We start from the raw sequence: 13,617 nt of genomic DNA on the forward strand, positions 1-13,617 counted from the left end.
TATATATATATATATATATATATATATGCATAATACTAATAGCTAATGAGGACTTACTCTGAGCCCAGTCCTGTTCATGCTTTATGTGTTAACACAGTGAATCCTCACAACAACCCGATGATCAGGTGCTATTATTAGCTCCATTTGACAGCTGAGGTAACTAAGCCCAGAGAGGTTAAGCGACTTCCCCAAGTCACACAGCTGCTGAGCAGCAGAGCAGAAACTCACACTCAGTGGGCTGTGCCAAAGACCATGCTTTTGACCGTCCTTTTTTTACACACAAATATGTTCATATATACACTGCTCTGCTCCTTGCTTTATTTTGCTGAAAATGCATCTCTGAATCTCTCCAGATCAGCACAAAAATAGCTCCTCCATTCTCTCCTGCAGCCACTGGGCACGGAAGCACCACGTCTTCTATCCTCAGCCCCCTGATGGACATGCTGGTGGCTCCTAGTTGCTGCTACAAACATTTCTGTGTTAACTCAAGCCTGCGTCCTATCTCTAGCTCAGTACACTTTCGCAAGCACATCTATGGAATGTGGCCCTGGGACAGCTGGACCAAAGGGCATGGGCTTTCCAAATGTCTATAGATGCGGCCCCATCGCCCTCCAGAGGGTCAGGGAAGTTTGCACTTTCACCAAAGGGTTCGTGCCCACAGTGCCTTGCACCCACTTCTAGCATACCTGAGGCGGGTGTTGGTCCATCAAGGTCGCTCCGCAGTGTGGGCTCCCTTGGCAGGGGGGAGACTTGGACCAAGTTGTGGAAATGTTGATGGAAGAACAGGATCTTTTAAGCAAAACGATCTAGAGTCTGTTTCATTTAACGAACAGTAAGAATTTCGTTGGCACCTATTTTATGCTCTGTTTGGGTACAGGGAGCAGAGACTAACCAGAGTTCTCAAAGTCAAGAGCCCGCAGGGGCCAGGCAGGCTGCACAGAGGAGGGACTTGGGCTAGGCAAAGGTGATGCTAGGGAGGGCGGCCAGAACACCAGGCTGTGAGCCAGGCCTTATGATTTTTCCAGAAAGCCAGAAACCTGGATTTTTAGGTGAATTTGCCCTGATGTTGAGCAGAATACCTGGCCCTTGGGGATTTCATATTTCTTAAGTGAATAAAGAAAAGAATGAATGAGTCTGAAGTTTGTCTTCTTTCTTCTGCAGCTCAGATGGAAGAGGGACCTGCCTCTCCAGTAAGACGTGCAAGGCCCTGGCCTCAGTCTGGACAGGTGGGCAGGGCAAGGCCCAGGCTTCCTGCCCTCTGCATCCCTAGCTGCAGTTGCTCCCAGAGCACGGCCCTCTGGCAACCATTCCCACCTGCCCCAACACGGGCGCACCCTCCCCCCCCATCAAGTAGATATGTGTCCCCCTGGGGGCTGCAGAGGGAGGCAACTCTTCCCTGTTTTGCAAGATAACTTTTGGGTTTAAAATCAGCTTTGTTCAGCAAAGCCCACACCCTGACCTGCCTTGCTCGTGCTCAGACCTCCTGCCTTGCTGAATTCCTCCACCACCCACAGCAAGGGCACAGGGACATGAAGAAGTGAACTGAAAGAATCAGCCACTGTATGTTGAGGGACAGTCACCCTATCTCCCATCCTACCTTCAGTAAGCTTCAAGAAGGCAGGGATCGTACCTTACTCCAATTATGTATCAGTCAGTAAGACTAATGAGTGCTCAGTATGCATTCGTAATTTCCGCGTACATGTTATGGGTGATTGAGACTGATGGGGGGGTACGCTGGTGCCATGGCCAGGGTGGGCGATGGATGGGTTTGCCGACCCTTCCTCAGGAGTCATCATGCCAGGAAGCAGGGGACAGGTACAAGGTGTGCCCCTGAGGTTTGCCTTTCTAAGGGGCACCCAAAAGCTCTTGGGGCTAAAGGCACGAGGGAAGGCAGGGGTTGGACAAAAGCTGAGGCCGAGAGGAGGTGGGTAGCATTAGACACCCTCTGAAAGGAAAACACCTGCACTGGAAACAGGAGCACGGGGTGCCGGGGTGTGACTTCTACGGGCTTCAGTTTCCCTACCTAATAGAGTAAAGGGCATATTTAGCATGTGACATCATTTACCATACAAACTGGGAATCTATGTTTAGATTTAACCATATGAAATTGCTATCTTGTAGGTCAAAAATAGATGGATATTGGCAATGCCTCTTGATCCAAATTCAAAATAATGACTCTGGGACACTGGGCACAAAGCAGAACTGTCCTGAGCAAACTGGGACATGCAGTGAGCCACCCCGCGGCTCGTGACCACACTGACTGTTTCTCCCCAGTTACTTGTAATACAAAGCCCCCTCCCGCCCCCCAGCCCCTCTGTCATTAGGCTGAGGTATAAAGATTAAGTTAATGGCGGGCGGAGAAAATCAGCTTTGTTGGCAAATTGTCTCTGATATTTATTTTGAACATTAAAACGAATCATTCCGACTAAAGAGGGCTGTAGTGTGCGGCCCATTAAAATGCATGCATTATGTATAACTCTCCCGGCTTCACCTCCAAGTATTATCAGCCTAAAAAGCAAACATGGTTTTTAAAGCCCCTTGTTTACGACATCCCGTGACAGCTGATTAATGGCCACAGTTTCCAGATCTGAAAGCTTAGTAACCCAAGCTAGAAAATTCAATCTTATTCTAATATAGGTGGGGGGGGGGGCGCGGAGCACAGCCAAATGGGAACAGAGCACAGCTCCTCAAAGGCATCCACGCCGTGGGTTGTAACCACAGCAGCAACATCAGCTGGGCTTTCTCGGGGGGCACTATATTAGTTTCCTGGGGCTGCCGCAGCAAATGACCACAAACTGGGTGGCTTTTAACACAGCAGAAATGCATTCTCCCACAGTTCTGGAGGCCAGAAGTCCGAAACCAACCTATCAGCAGGGCCAAGTTCCCTCCGAAGTCTCTAGACGGTGACTCTGCCTCACCTCCTCCAGATTCCGGCGGCTCCCGGCGTTCCTTGGCTCGTGGCTGCATCCCTCCACATCTCTGCCTCTGTCTTCACATGGAGGGTTTCTGGGTCATTCTGTCTTTTATGAGGACACTTGTCATTGGACTCAGGGCCAGTCTAATTCAGAATGATCTGACCTTGAGACCCGTACTTTAACCACATCTACAAAGACCCTTATTCCAAATATGATCACAATCTGTGGTTCCAGGTAGACTTACCTTTTGTGACAGGACAACTTTAAACCCGCTACAGGTCTCCTTCCCTCTTCCAGAGTGTCCCCTTTCTCCTTAGGAAGGTCACAAGACCAACCCCACCTGCACATCTGACTGGATCCCAGGAAGCTGTTGGATCTGTCCACGGTGATGCTCTCTGGCTGCTGCCCACCCTCCCGGGGCTCTCTGCTGGGACCCTGTTGCCACACCCACCCCTCCTGTGGGCTCCCAGCAGAGCCAGAGCAGTCCCTCTAAAGAGCCTTGCTGACCCCGTCACTCTTCCCCTTGGCCCTCAGAGGCCCCCCAGGACCCATAAGTCTCCTCGTCGTGGTCAGGTGGCCCTGCCCGATCTGCCCTCTGACCATCCTGCCCACCTTACTCACAGGATGCACCCCTTCTGGATGGGTTTCGGCCACACTGTCCTGCTTCCAGCAGGAATGATGCACCCCTGTGTCTCTGCCTAGTTGCCTGAAGATCTCAACTCAATGTCACCTCATCTGACGGAGCCAAGTCCCCCACAATCACTACCATGACATCCTTTGCTTCTCCTCCTTAGCATTCAGCACACTTACATCATTTATGAGTGGATCTTCTTACCTTTTCAACACTTCAACATGCAAATGTTGTGCCTGGCCTGCCCAAAACTCTCCTGTAGCATTTACAAAAGCTCCGACCACACACAGCCCTACATGATGGGTTCCACCTACCATCTGCCTTCTCTCCCCCTCAACTTGATCGCTCACTGGGGCTCTAGCCATAGCAGCTTCCTTCTGTCCCTCCAGAATGTAAGCCCCTGCTTGCCTCAGGGCCTTTGCAGGTGTTCTACCTGAAATAAACTTCCTCCAGATCTTTCTGATCTGGTCCATTTGCACCAAGCAGGACTCAGTTCAAATGGCGCCTGTCATGTGGCTGTGGCCCATGTGGTGGAGCAGCAGATGCAGAAGCTCCTGGAGGAGACCCAACTGGACGTGAATGGGTTTGACCGCCTGCTGTGGCCCATCACAGACACCAGAGATGCCATCTTGGCCAGGCAGAACTGGATGTGTAGCAACTCCAAGTCCCCCCGCACACTCTGAGCTGATGGCGGGCCACCTCCAGAACCACATCCCAGCCAATGGGGTGCACTTCAAGTTGTGGCTGCACCTCATCTTCCTGATCAATGACTCACTGCACCCCTGGCCCCTGACGTGCGAAAGCCTCTCCCTCCCGGCCAGTGCAAACAGGCCAGGGAGCTGCTGGGCACCCTGCAGAAAGGCCTGGTGCCCATCTACTGCACCAGCTTCTTGGCTGTGGAGGAGAACAAGCAGCTAAAGATGGCACGGCTCCTACAGCTCTGGAACATTGACGGCTCCATCATCCAGCAGCTCCAGAGCCCAGCCCTGGGGCTCGGCCAGCACCAGGGGACGCTCATCAGCAAGTCTTCCTCGGTGGTCCAGCCAGTGCTGCTGGCCTTCCAGCAGCAGATCCAGACCCTCAAGATGCCGCACAAGGAGTCTGTCGATAGCCAGGCCCACCAGCAGCCGCGCGGGGGCGGGGGGGGGGGGACACGCAAATCCAAATGCCGGAAATGGAAGCCAAAGTCAAGGCCATCCCACCACCACCAGCCCCGCCTCCAACCCCCACACCCACGCATCATCCCACCAACCACCCAACCAAATGCCTGGCTCCTCTGAGTATGGCACCTCTGGACCAGACCAGGATCCCGCCACTGCTGGCCACCCGGGGCCCTGGCCCCCACAATCAGATGCCACCTAACAAGCCCCCATGCTGTGACCAGCCTCACCCCGTTGCTCCCTGGGGCCAACAGCAGCCTCCAGAGCAGGCCCCCTACCCATACCATCGGGGTGGGCCACCCCACTGCCCACCCAGGAACAACAGCCACGAGGTGCCTGTGGGGAGCACAGCACGAGGGCCCTGGCCAGGACAGTCAGCATGATGCACCCTGGAAAAGCCAGCCTGACCCCAGCTAGAACGGCTGGCACGAGCAGCCGCCGTGAGGCAGAAGCCAGCGTGAGCCCCCCTTCCGTGCACCCGGCCCACCCTACCAGCGGCACCCGTAGCCCAGCCCGCCGTCACACCCCACAAACTTCAACTGCACCCCACCCCGCTTCACGCAGGAAGATCCCCCCCGGGCACCCGTTGGAGTGGCCACCCTAGCCTCACCACTTTGAGTCCCCCCAGCGGGACTTCCCTGCTCAGATGGGACCCTCTCACCATCCCCCAGGCCACCTCATGCCTCTTCCAGGGATCAATGAGCACCCACCCTGGGGGGGTGCCCAGCACCCTGACTTTGGCCCTCCTCCCCCACACGCAGTGACAGGGCCCTCCCCACGTAACCACGATGACCCCAGCCTGGTCCCCAGCGTTGCCCTACTTCCATCTCCCTTCAGGGCTGATGCCCTCCTTCCCCCACTGTGAAAAAAAGAAAAAAGAGACAAATGGCACTGGTCAAGAGAGGCCTTCCCTTACCCTCCTTTCCAAAACATCCCCCAGACAGACCGCTCTTACCCTCTTTCATTGTTTTCATAGCAATTATTAGCAAAAGTCCTCTCCCTTCCTGTTTTTGCGTTGTTTTTGCTTTCTGACTTATTCTCTGTGTTTCCCAGCTAGGAAGGAAGCTCTCCCTGAGGACAGGGACCTTGCCTGTCTCCTTCACTGACGCATCTCCAAGGCCTAGGACACTGCTGCCTGGTTCCCACCGCTTGTTGGATAAACGAGTGTCCCAGAGCCTGGCACAGTGCCCAACACAGAACAAGGCCTTAGCAAATTCGCTCCCTGGAGGTCTCTGTGTGGTGGGGGAAGAACGTACCCTTCCTAGAACTCCGAATGTCATCTAGGTCTTGATCTAAGGGCAGTACTGCCAACTTCACACACACACGCACACACGCACGCACGCACACGTGTGCAATGCTTGGACAGCTCCCACGCTCATTCATTTGGGGTTTTTTTGCTCATTCATTCATTCATTCCTTCATTCGGCATTCTACAAACGTTTACTGAGCCCTTGCTGTGAGCCCTGCAACGCTCTGGCCCTAGAGGTGTGGTGGAAAGCAAGTTGGCCCCTCTCCGCGCTCTCTGAGCTGACGTTCTGGGGGACGCACCCCCATTCTGTCAGTGCCTATCCTAAGCGGTCCGCAGCACAGCAGCAAAACACACTCGTTCTGAGCCTCAGTCTTCTCATCTGCCCAATGGGGAGCAAGATCTGGCCCACCAGCCTGTAAGGCCTGGGGTGAGCAAGGACGGGGAAACAATCTTTGGTTGTGGGTGCGGCCCACAGTGTCCCTGGTCTGTCCCTTCTCCCTCTGGTCTCCCCGCTGCTCACCGACCAAGCCCATTCTCCCCTCTGCCCACGATCAGCAGTCCTCCTGGCCTGCCCAGGAGCACGGCCCTGGGCCTTAGACACGCCTGAGCTCCGACTCAGCCCCGTGCAGGACCGCAGAAAACCACCTCACCTGGCGAAGCCGGAATTTCCCCACCTGTAAAATGGTGGTGCTAATGTGTACAAACCACTGGTGAGAGGGCAGAATAGGACATGCTTCCTCGAGACCCTGCACTCCCCAGGTGCTGAGGGACGTCTGTCACTCCCCCTGGAATGTCCCCGTTCTTCCCAGCTGCCTGCCTAACTCCTGTCTGTCCCCACAGCGCAGGCCAAGTGCCCCGAGTCCCTCATGCACCCACCCTCTGTCCACAGCACTCCTCTCCGTTGGCCTCTCCTGGTTTTCCTCCTGGGCACACGCCTGGGGCAATGACCAGACCCATCGTCAGGATTCTTGCAGCGCCTGACGCGACAGGCCCCACAACGTGGGCTTGGCCAAGAGTCCCAGTTACTGCCTGTTTGAGGGGCACCTACTCCCACCTGGCCCTGTACCAGGTTCTGGGGGCACAGCAATGACACAGTTCCCAGGCCGGAGGCATCCAGTCTGGGAAGAACACAGACACACAAGCAAACACTTCCCATGCAGAGGCATAAGAGGGTGGCAGGTGGAGAATTTGGGGGCCTTCCTGGAGGAAGTGGGCCTTCAAGGGGCTGCCCTTCTTGCCTGAGTGGGAACGTTTGCTTGATGAGTATGTTCCTGGAAAGGTTCACGGGGATCGGCATCGCCCCTGGCATCTATGTCCATCCATCAGGCCTAAGTCCTGATTTATGATGACTCCTTTAACTGGCAATGGCTGACTTCTGGTTGCTCTGTTCCCGGTTCTTGATCATATAATTAAAGATCTATGAACCAATACACAAATGGGGGGAGGTCAGAGGCCTCCTACTTCAGGGGCTCCTGGATGTGGGGGGAGGATGCCTGGCCTCAGTCATCCCTTCCAGCCTAAGTCTGTTTTGACAGACTAGAATTTTATTGCTTATCAATTTTCCAAAACACTCAAAACACAGAACATTTGTCTTGAAAGCTCTTTCTTATCCAATATCAAAATATTTGATTACTGCAATAAATGTTACTTTCCCTATTTGTTAGAGAGGAAAACTGAGGCCCAGAGAACAATGCTGGGCCCAAGCTCCCTTGGTCAATCAGTGCTGGGCTGGGGCTAGAATCACAGTTCCCGCGCCCAGGCCACGATCCTGCCTATGGTCTCTGGGCCTCACTCCTGGGCCCCTGGGAAGGGTTATCCTTGCTGTGGGCAGGAGTCCTAAACAACCTCTCCCCTCCCTCCCCTACAGGAGAGCCTTTCTCGTCCCAGCAGATGGGGGGAAACACCCCTTCCACCCTCAGAAGGCCAGGGAGGAAGGCTAGTGGAGCCAAGTATACAAGCTGAGCTCCCAGAGAGGTCTGAGAAGTGAGGGCAGGTTGGTGCCTCCCTGCACCTGCAGAAGTGGTAATTTAACTTAATAACTGTGAATTTGGGACTGTGGCTGGTGCCATCAGCATCCCTGGGCCCCCGCAGGGAGACCACTGGGCCGAGACCTTAGCAGGGCCATACCCCTCCCTGCCCTTGTGTCAAGATCAACAGTTGCCTGCTTTTGATGTCCTTTCTTATCTAGTTGCTCAAGCCTTGACCCTAGCATTCATCTCCTGGTATCCACCTGGGAATTTGGAAGGTGGGGGGCCTTTGCACCAACCCCCACTGGTCTCTGCAGGCCCTAGGCTGTGCATGATTAGGGCATGCTGCCATGCTAGCCGAGCCCAGGGCATCTCCAGCTGTAGGGCCTCGCACACGGTCTGCCCTGCAGAAGAACATAAGCATCCAGGCCCTCAGATGGCTTGAGATCCAACCTCCCAGGCTGGCACTCAAGGCTCTACTATTCTCCAACAGCAGCCTGGCTTGCAGCAATCCTGGTCGGCTGTTCCCCATGTCTAAAATCCCATTCCCCTCTCCTTTCTCTGCATAAACAAGCCCTCTGCCAAATCCCCCAGCCCTGATCCTGCTGGCTAGAAAGGTCGTTCATGGCCAGGAGCTCTTCCTCCCAGGCAGAGTTCCCTGGGTCTTACACAAGGTGTGGGTTCGGGGAACCCCTCCAGGCCTCAGCAGCTCTGCATGCTGCAGCTGGAGCCCCGGTCCCCAGCTTCAGTCCCTTCAGGGGTCTGGCATTCTGCCTCCATCCCGCACTGGGATTGGAACCCTTGGGGAGGCTGAAAATCACCCAGCCATTCCTCCTGGGGCCTCTGCAGGGAAAGGTCCTACTGCAGCCACCCTCCACTCTGGTCTGGAGACACTTCCTGGGAACTGGGGGAGGCTCCCTTCCTTTCTTTCCCTGTTTCTCTAGGGGCCCTCCCATCCGTCTCCTTCCTCCTCCCGCCTCCCAACACCACTGCCTCGGGGTGGCTTTAGGAAGGAAAGCCTGACAGAATTGGAATTGTCTTCCAGACGATTTCTCTTTCCTCCCAGCCACAGTGACTCCTGAAGGCAGAAAGCCCGGAGCTGCTACCTGAGCTGGGGAGAGTGAAAGCTTATGTATCTGGGACTAAAAACTGCACAGCCTCCGAGAACCTGAGAAACTTGGTTCTGGCGAAGGCCAGAAGCTGTTGGGGCAGATTCTGCATGGAGTTTTAACTTCCCCTGGAATGCTACTGAGGGGCAAAACCAAGCACGGTGTGTGGCAATGTTTTGTGCAGCAAGCTCTGGAGTCACATCTCAAGGGGCATCCCACTCAGGTGGGATGTGAGTCACGGTCATTTTATAATAAATGCCAACGTTTGTGAACGATTCACCTCCCTCACAAATGTCACCCTCGCTCCTATTCTGACACATTCTCCTGAGAGGGAGCAAAAGGGTTAATGGTGTCTTACAGCCACTCGTGGGAAAGTCCACAGGACCCAGTGACAGAGACCCAGAGGTGTCAAATCAAGTGTCTCCAGGGCCCAGATAGATTCTAAATGTATCCATGGACCAGGGTGGGGGGCAGGGGGCACACATCTATCACACGGGACAACCACCACACGGCCCCGGACCACGGGCTATTTGCCGGAGAGACTTCCCATTTTTCTAGGTAAAAAATATGGGATTTTTAATATGCAACTTTCTGACTTTTAAATTGTTGTAGCTAGCTCAGAGTTTTTTTAATGCTGTGAGCCAAACAGAATCTAGCTGGGGTCGGGTTTGACCCATGACTTGTTTTGATGGCCTCTGTCAGGACTGAGGGAGCAGCTGGTGCAGGTGAACCTCCTGGGCCTGGCAGGGAGCTGGACAGATGGTTTGGGTGCTGTGTAGGTGGGCATTGGTGTGTGGACAAGACAGCAAGGCTTAGGTGAGAACAGGTGAGAGTGGGGGGTAGGATTCTTTAAGATGCTAGGTAAATGTCACCTCCTCCTTGAAGCCTCCCTGCTGCCCTACATCCACATCATCTTTAACCATGGGTCAGTGAGCACGCGGAAGACAGCACGGATGAATGAATGGCAATGAATGAACGCATGAAGTCTAAGTGGAGCATCTACAAAAGGCAAGAGCCCCGCTTGCCCCTCTGTACACCCGATCCTGGTTGCAGTGGGTACTGCACACTCAGGGTGACATGGCTGACTGGCATGCTGAGGCAGGTGGGACCAGGCCTGGTGGTGACAGAGCCATTTCCCACTCCTTTGTGCAGGATGACCTGCCTGGGAGGTGAAGGTGAAGAAGGCTCTCTCCTAACTCAGTTCAGCCCCCCATGACGAGCCCACCTCCCGCATGAGCCCTGGCAAGGCCGAGGAGCAGGCATGACGAGGCCCATGCAGCCGCCTCCCCTTGCTGTCCTGGGGCAGCGCCACAGGGATGGAACATGGCCCACAGTCAGACACAAGGGAAGTGCTCCGTGCAGCCTCGCAGACAGATGTCACCCCCTAGTGTCAAGTGTCCGATAAGCTCTGTGCCTCAGCTTTCTCATCTGTGGATTGGGGGTAATTTAGGAACTTTAGAACCGATGGGAAGACAAAGTCATACAGTGTATGCACAGTACTTGGTGCAGGCCTGGCATATAGTAGGTGCTCAATAAAATGTACTGTCCGGAGTCTCGTGGTTCTAACTCTTCACACATTGTTTCATTTGACCCGGAAAGGCTGTGAGGCAACACCATCACCCATTTTAGAGATACGTCAACTGAGGCCAGGAGAGAGGGCCGCCCTGGGCTGCCCAGCCCTTCACCTGATGCTGCTGAGCCGGTGTCTGCAACCTCCCGGCACTGCCTGGCCACTCTTCCACCCCTGCGAACACACCATGGCACCCTGTCTCCTGTGGCACCTGCACGCTCCCTGTGGGTCGGCCGGTCTTGCCCCGCCCCCAGCTCTGTGACTGCTCCCCCATTTACCCTTCACCCCACTCACTGTGTCCATGTCGCTCGCCATGGAGCAGGCCACCGCAGGACCCTGCAGCACTCACGGAGATTCACTGATGGGCCAGACTCCCCACATTCCACCCTTAGGACATGATTTCTCAATTTTTCTGAATCAGTAGGCCTAAGCAGAGCTGAGGAGGTCGCATCTCTAACAGGTTCCCTGGGGACACCGAGGCGGCTGGCCCAGCCTAGGGCTCATGGGACAGACAGGCCTAGAAACCATGCAGCCATCAGACAAAGATGCAGACTTGGGATGGATGACGATGAAGGAAGCCAACAAGTGGCTGAGGCGGACAGTGACAGGGAGAGCCGCGTACCGCTCACAGGCTAGTCCACGAGGGTGACGGAAGAAGAATGAGCCATGCCAAGAGGGGACAAAGCATTTCAGGCAGAGGGAATGGCACACACAAAGGCCTGGGGTAGGAAGAGCGTGGGGAGCACATCAGCTGCCAGAAGCCAGTACGTGAGGAGGAGCGTGGGGGCGGCGGTGGGAAGGTAGCGGGACACATGGCTGTCGGGCTGGGCGTCACCTCCCAGCCTCCCCGGCACATGAGTAGGTTCTGGAATGTGGGTGACGGTGATCTGTGCCACCCCCAGTCTGGCACGGTAAGCACGTTCTGGGTTCTTTCCCTGAAGAGATGAGAACAATGCCCCCATGGGGTGGGAGAGAAACCAGAGGGTGCCTGAGCCCCTGGAGGCCCACTCTGGATGTTACCCTTTTACCTACTGAGTCTTGGCACCTCTTTGTGAGAGCAGCTGAGCTCGCCATCCCCAACAGAGGCCCAGTTCACCCAGCCCTAGCCTAGGGTCCTGGCTCTTAAGAGTTGAGCAAGGACAGGAATCCCGGGATCCCAGCTCCGGCCTCTGATGATTCACACAGCCTCCCTGGGATAGGGTTTGCAAAGCGGGCTCCAGTGCCCCCTAGTCCGGGACTGCTCAAACTTCAGAGGGCAGGGCGTCGGAATCCCCAGGAGGCTTGTTAAAACAGAGATCACTGGGCCCCATTCTCACAGTTCCCAGTTCAGCACTTCCAGGGCAAGACCTAAGAATCTCCATTTCTAACAAGTTCCCAGGGGCTGCTAATACTCCCTGTCTGGGATGCTCTGAGAACCGCTGGCTCAGGTCACTCGGGCCATGATACAGTGTAACTCAGAGCGTAAACACTGTATGTTTAGGGCCTGCACCTGAAGGAGACAGAAAAATTCACCCAGCGCTGAGATTTGGGGGGCTTCTGACGGCTGAGGAACGGGTGTGTCCGCTCAATACCCTGCACCAGTCAGAGTCAGATGTCCTGCATTCCAGTCCTAGCTCCGGACTCACCCTCAAACCCCTCAAGCCTCACTTACTTCATCTGTAAAATGGAGATACAGAACACCCACTCTGTATTCCTCACAGAGCTGCCATGAGTCAAGCCAAAGGAGCTGGGGTACGGGGGCATTGGCCACTCTTGAGGCTGTCCCTGTGGGGGCTCCACACTCCCCCACCCCCCTGCACCACAGCAGGGAAGCGTGCGCTGGGGAGGATGGAGCAAGCAGCAGAGGAGGCCTGGGCCCCTGACACAAGGGCCATCACTCCAGCCGTGGGCTGCCGAACAACAGACTCCTTGGTGTGAAGGGTGGGGGGTGTTTTTATCTTGGGGGGGGGTGTCTTATGCCTCTGCAGTGTATCCCTCCAGCTGTAGTATTGTTAGAACCATCTGCCCTCGCCCACCTCCTCTGGCGGTCTGCCTTCACCTTCCGTCTATGATTGTTGTGACTTTGAGGGTTATCTCCATGACGGGGATTGGACATGGTGGAAAACCTAGGTGACCAATATGCTGAGTAGAGCTCACAACCACAGGGAAACTTTCGGTCCTCGGAGGGGGCTGAGAGCAATGCTGGGGGCCGCATGGCTGCACCGTGGGCAGAGTCCCCTCCCCCCATTTCATCCATGCAGGGCGTCCCCCTCTCAGCACTTGTCATTCGGGGTGATTACTCTTTGCTGTGGGGGCGGTCCTGTGCATCGTAGGAGGGTCAGCAGCAGCCCTGGCCACCATCCACTGAATGCCAGTAGCAATCGGGTACATCTCCAGACATTGCCACATGTCCCTGGGGGACCAAGTTGCCCCGAGGAAGAGACCCACTGCTCTGGAGTAGCAGTACTCCTCCTTAGCTGCACAATGAAATCACTTAGGGAACTTTAAAAACTACACACTCATGCCCGGGACTCCCCCCAAGGCACTGACTTAATTGGTCAAGGGTGCAGCCTGGGCATGAGGGTTTGCAAACCCTCCTCAACGGGTTCTACCAGGCAGCCAGGGTGGAGAACCACACTCTGACTCTCACTGGGGATGCCAGGGGTTGTGGGGATGGAAGAGAAGGCCGAAACTGGGGAGCTGTGATGTGCTGTGCTAGAAAAGACGGTCAATTCTGCAAGCTGGTGATGCAATGGACCCATGAGAGCCAGGCCCGGGACAGGCTATAATCTGCCCCAGGGTGTCAGCCTCTGTTAGAACACAAACTATTACTAAGATTCTGTACAATGAGCTCTGCTTTCCTTCAGTTAACTCATTTCCCAGATGAACCAGAGTTAACCCAACAGGACGGGGGTTCTGGTTAAAGCAACCAACTTGGCCCTGCTGAGACCATTTCTTCACCTTTGAAACAAGAGGCCAAACAAGATTTAGGTGACATCCCAGGTCTTTCGGGGCTTGTCCTTCTGTGGCTCTTAGT

General features: G+C 55.1%; 1 pseudogene; it reads left to right on the forward strand.

Moving 5' to 3' along the window:
* The window catches only part of LOC112807554 (calcium homeostasis endoplasmic reticulum protein pseudogene), an 8,975-nt pseudogene extending 2,073 nt beyond the window's left edge, over positions 1–6,902 (forward strand).
* Positions 6,903–13,617: the final 6,715 nt, after the last annotated feature.

This window comes from Callorhinus ursinus, unplaced genomic scaffold, assembly GCF_003265705.2.
Source record: "Callorhinus ursinus isolate GAN/ISIS: 27379988/994484 unplaced genomic scaffold, GSC_fseal_2.0 scaffold31, whole genome shotgun sequence".
NCBI lineage: Eukaryota > Metazoa > Chordata > Mammalia > Carnivora > Otariidae > Callorhinus > Callorhinus ursinus.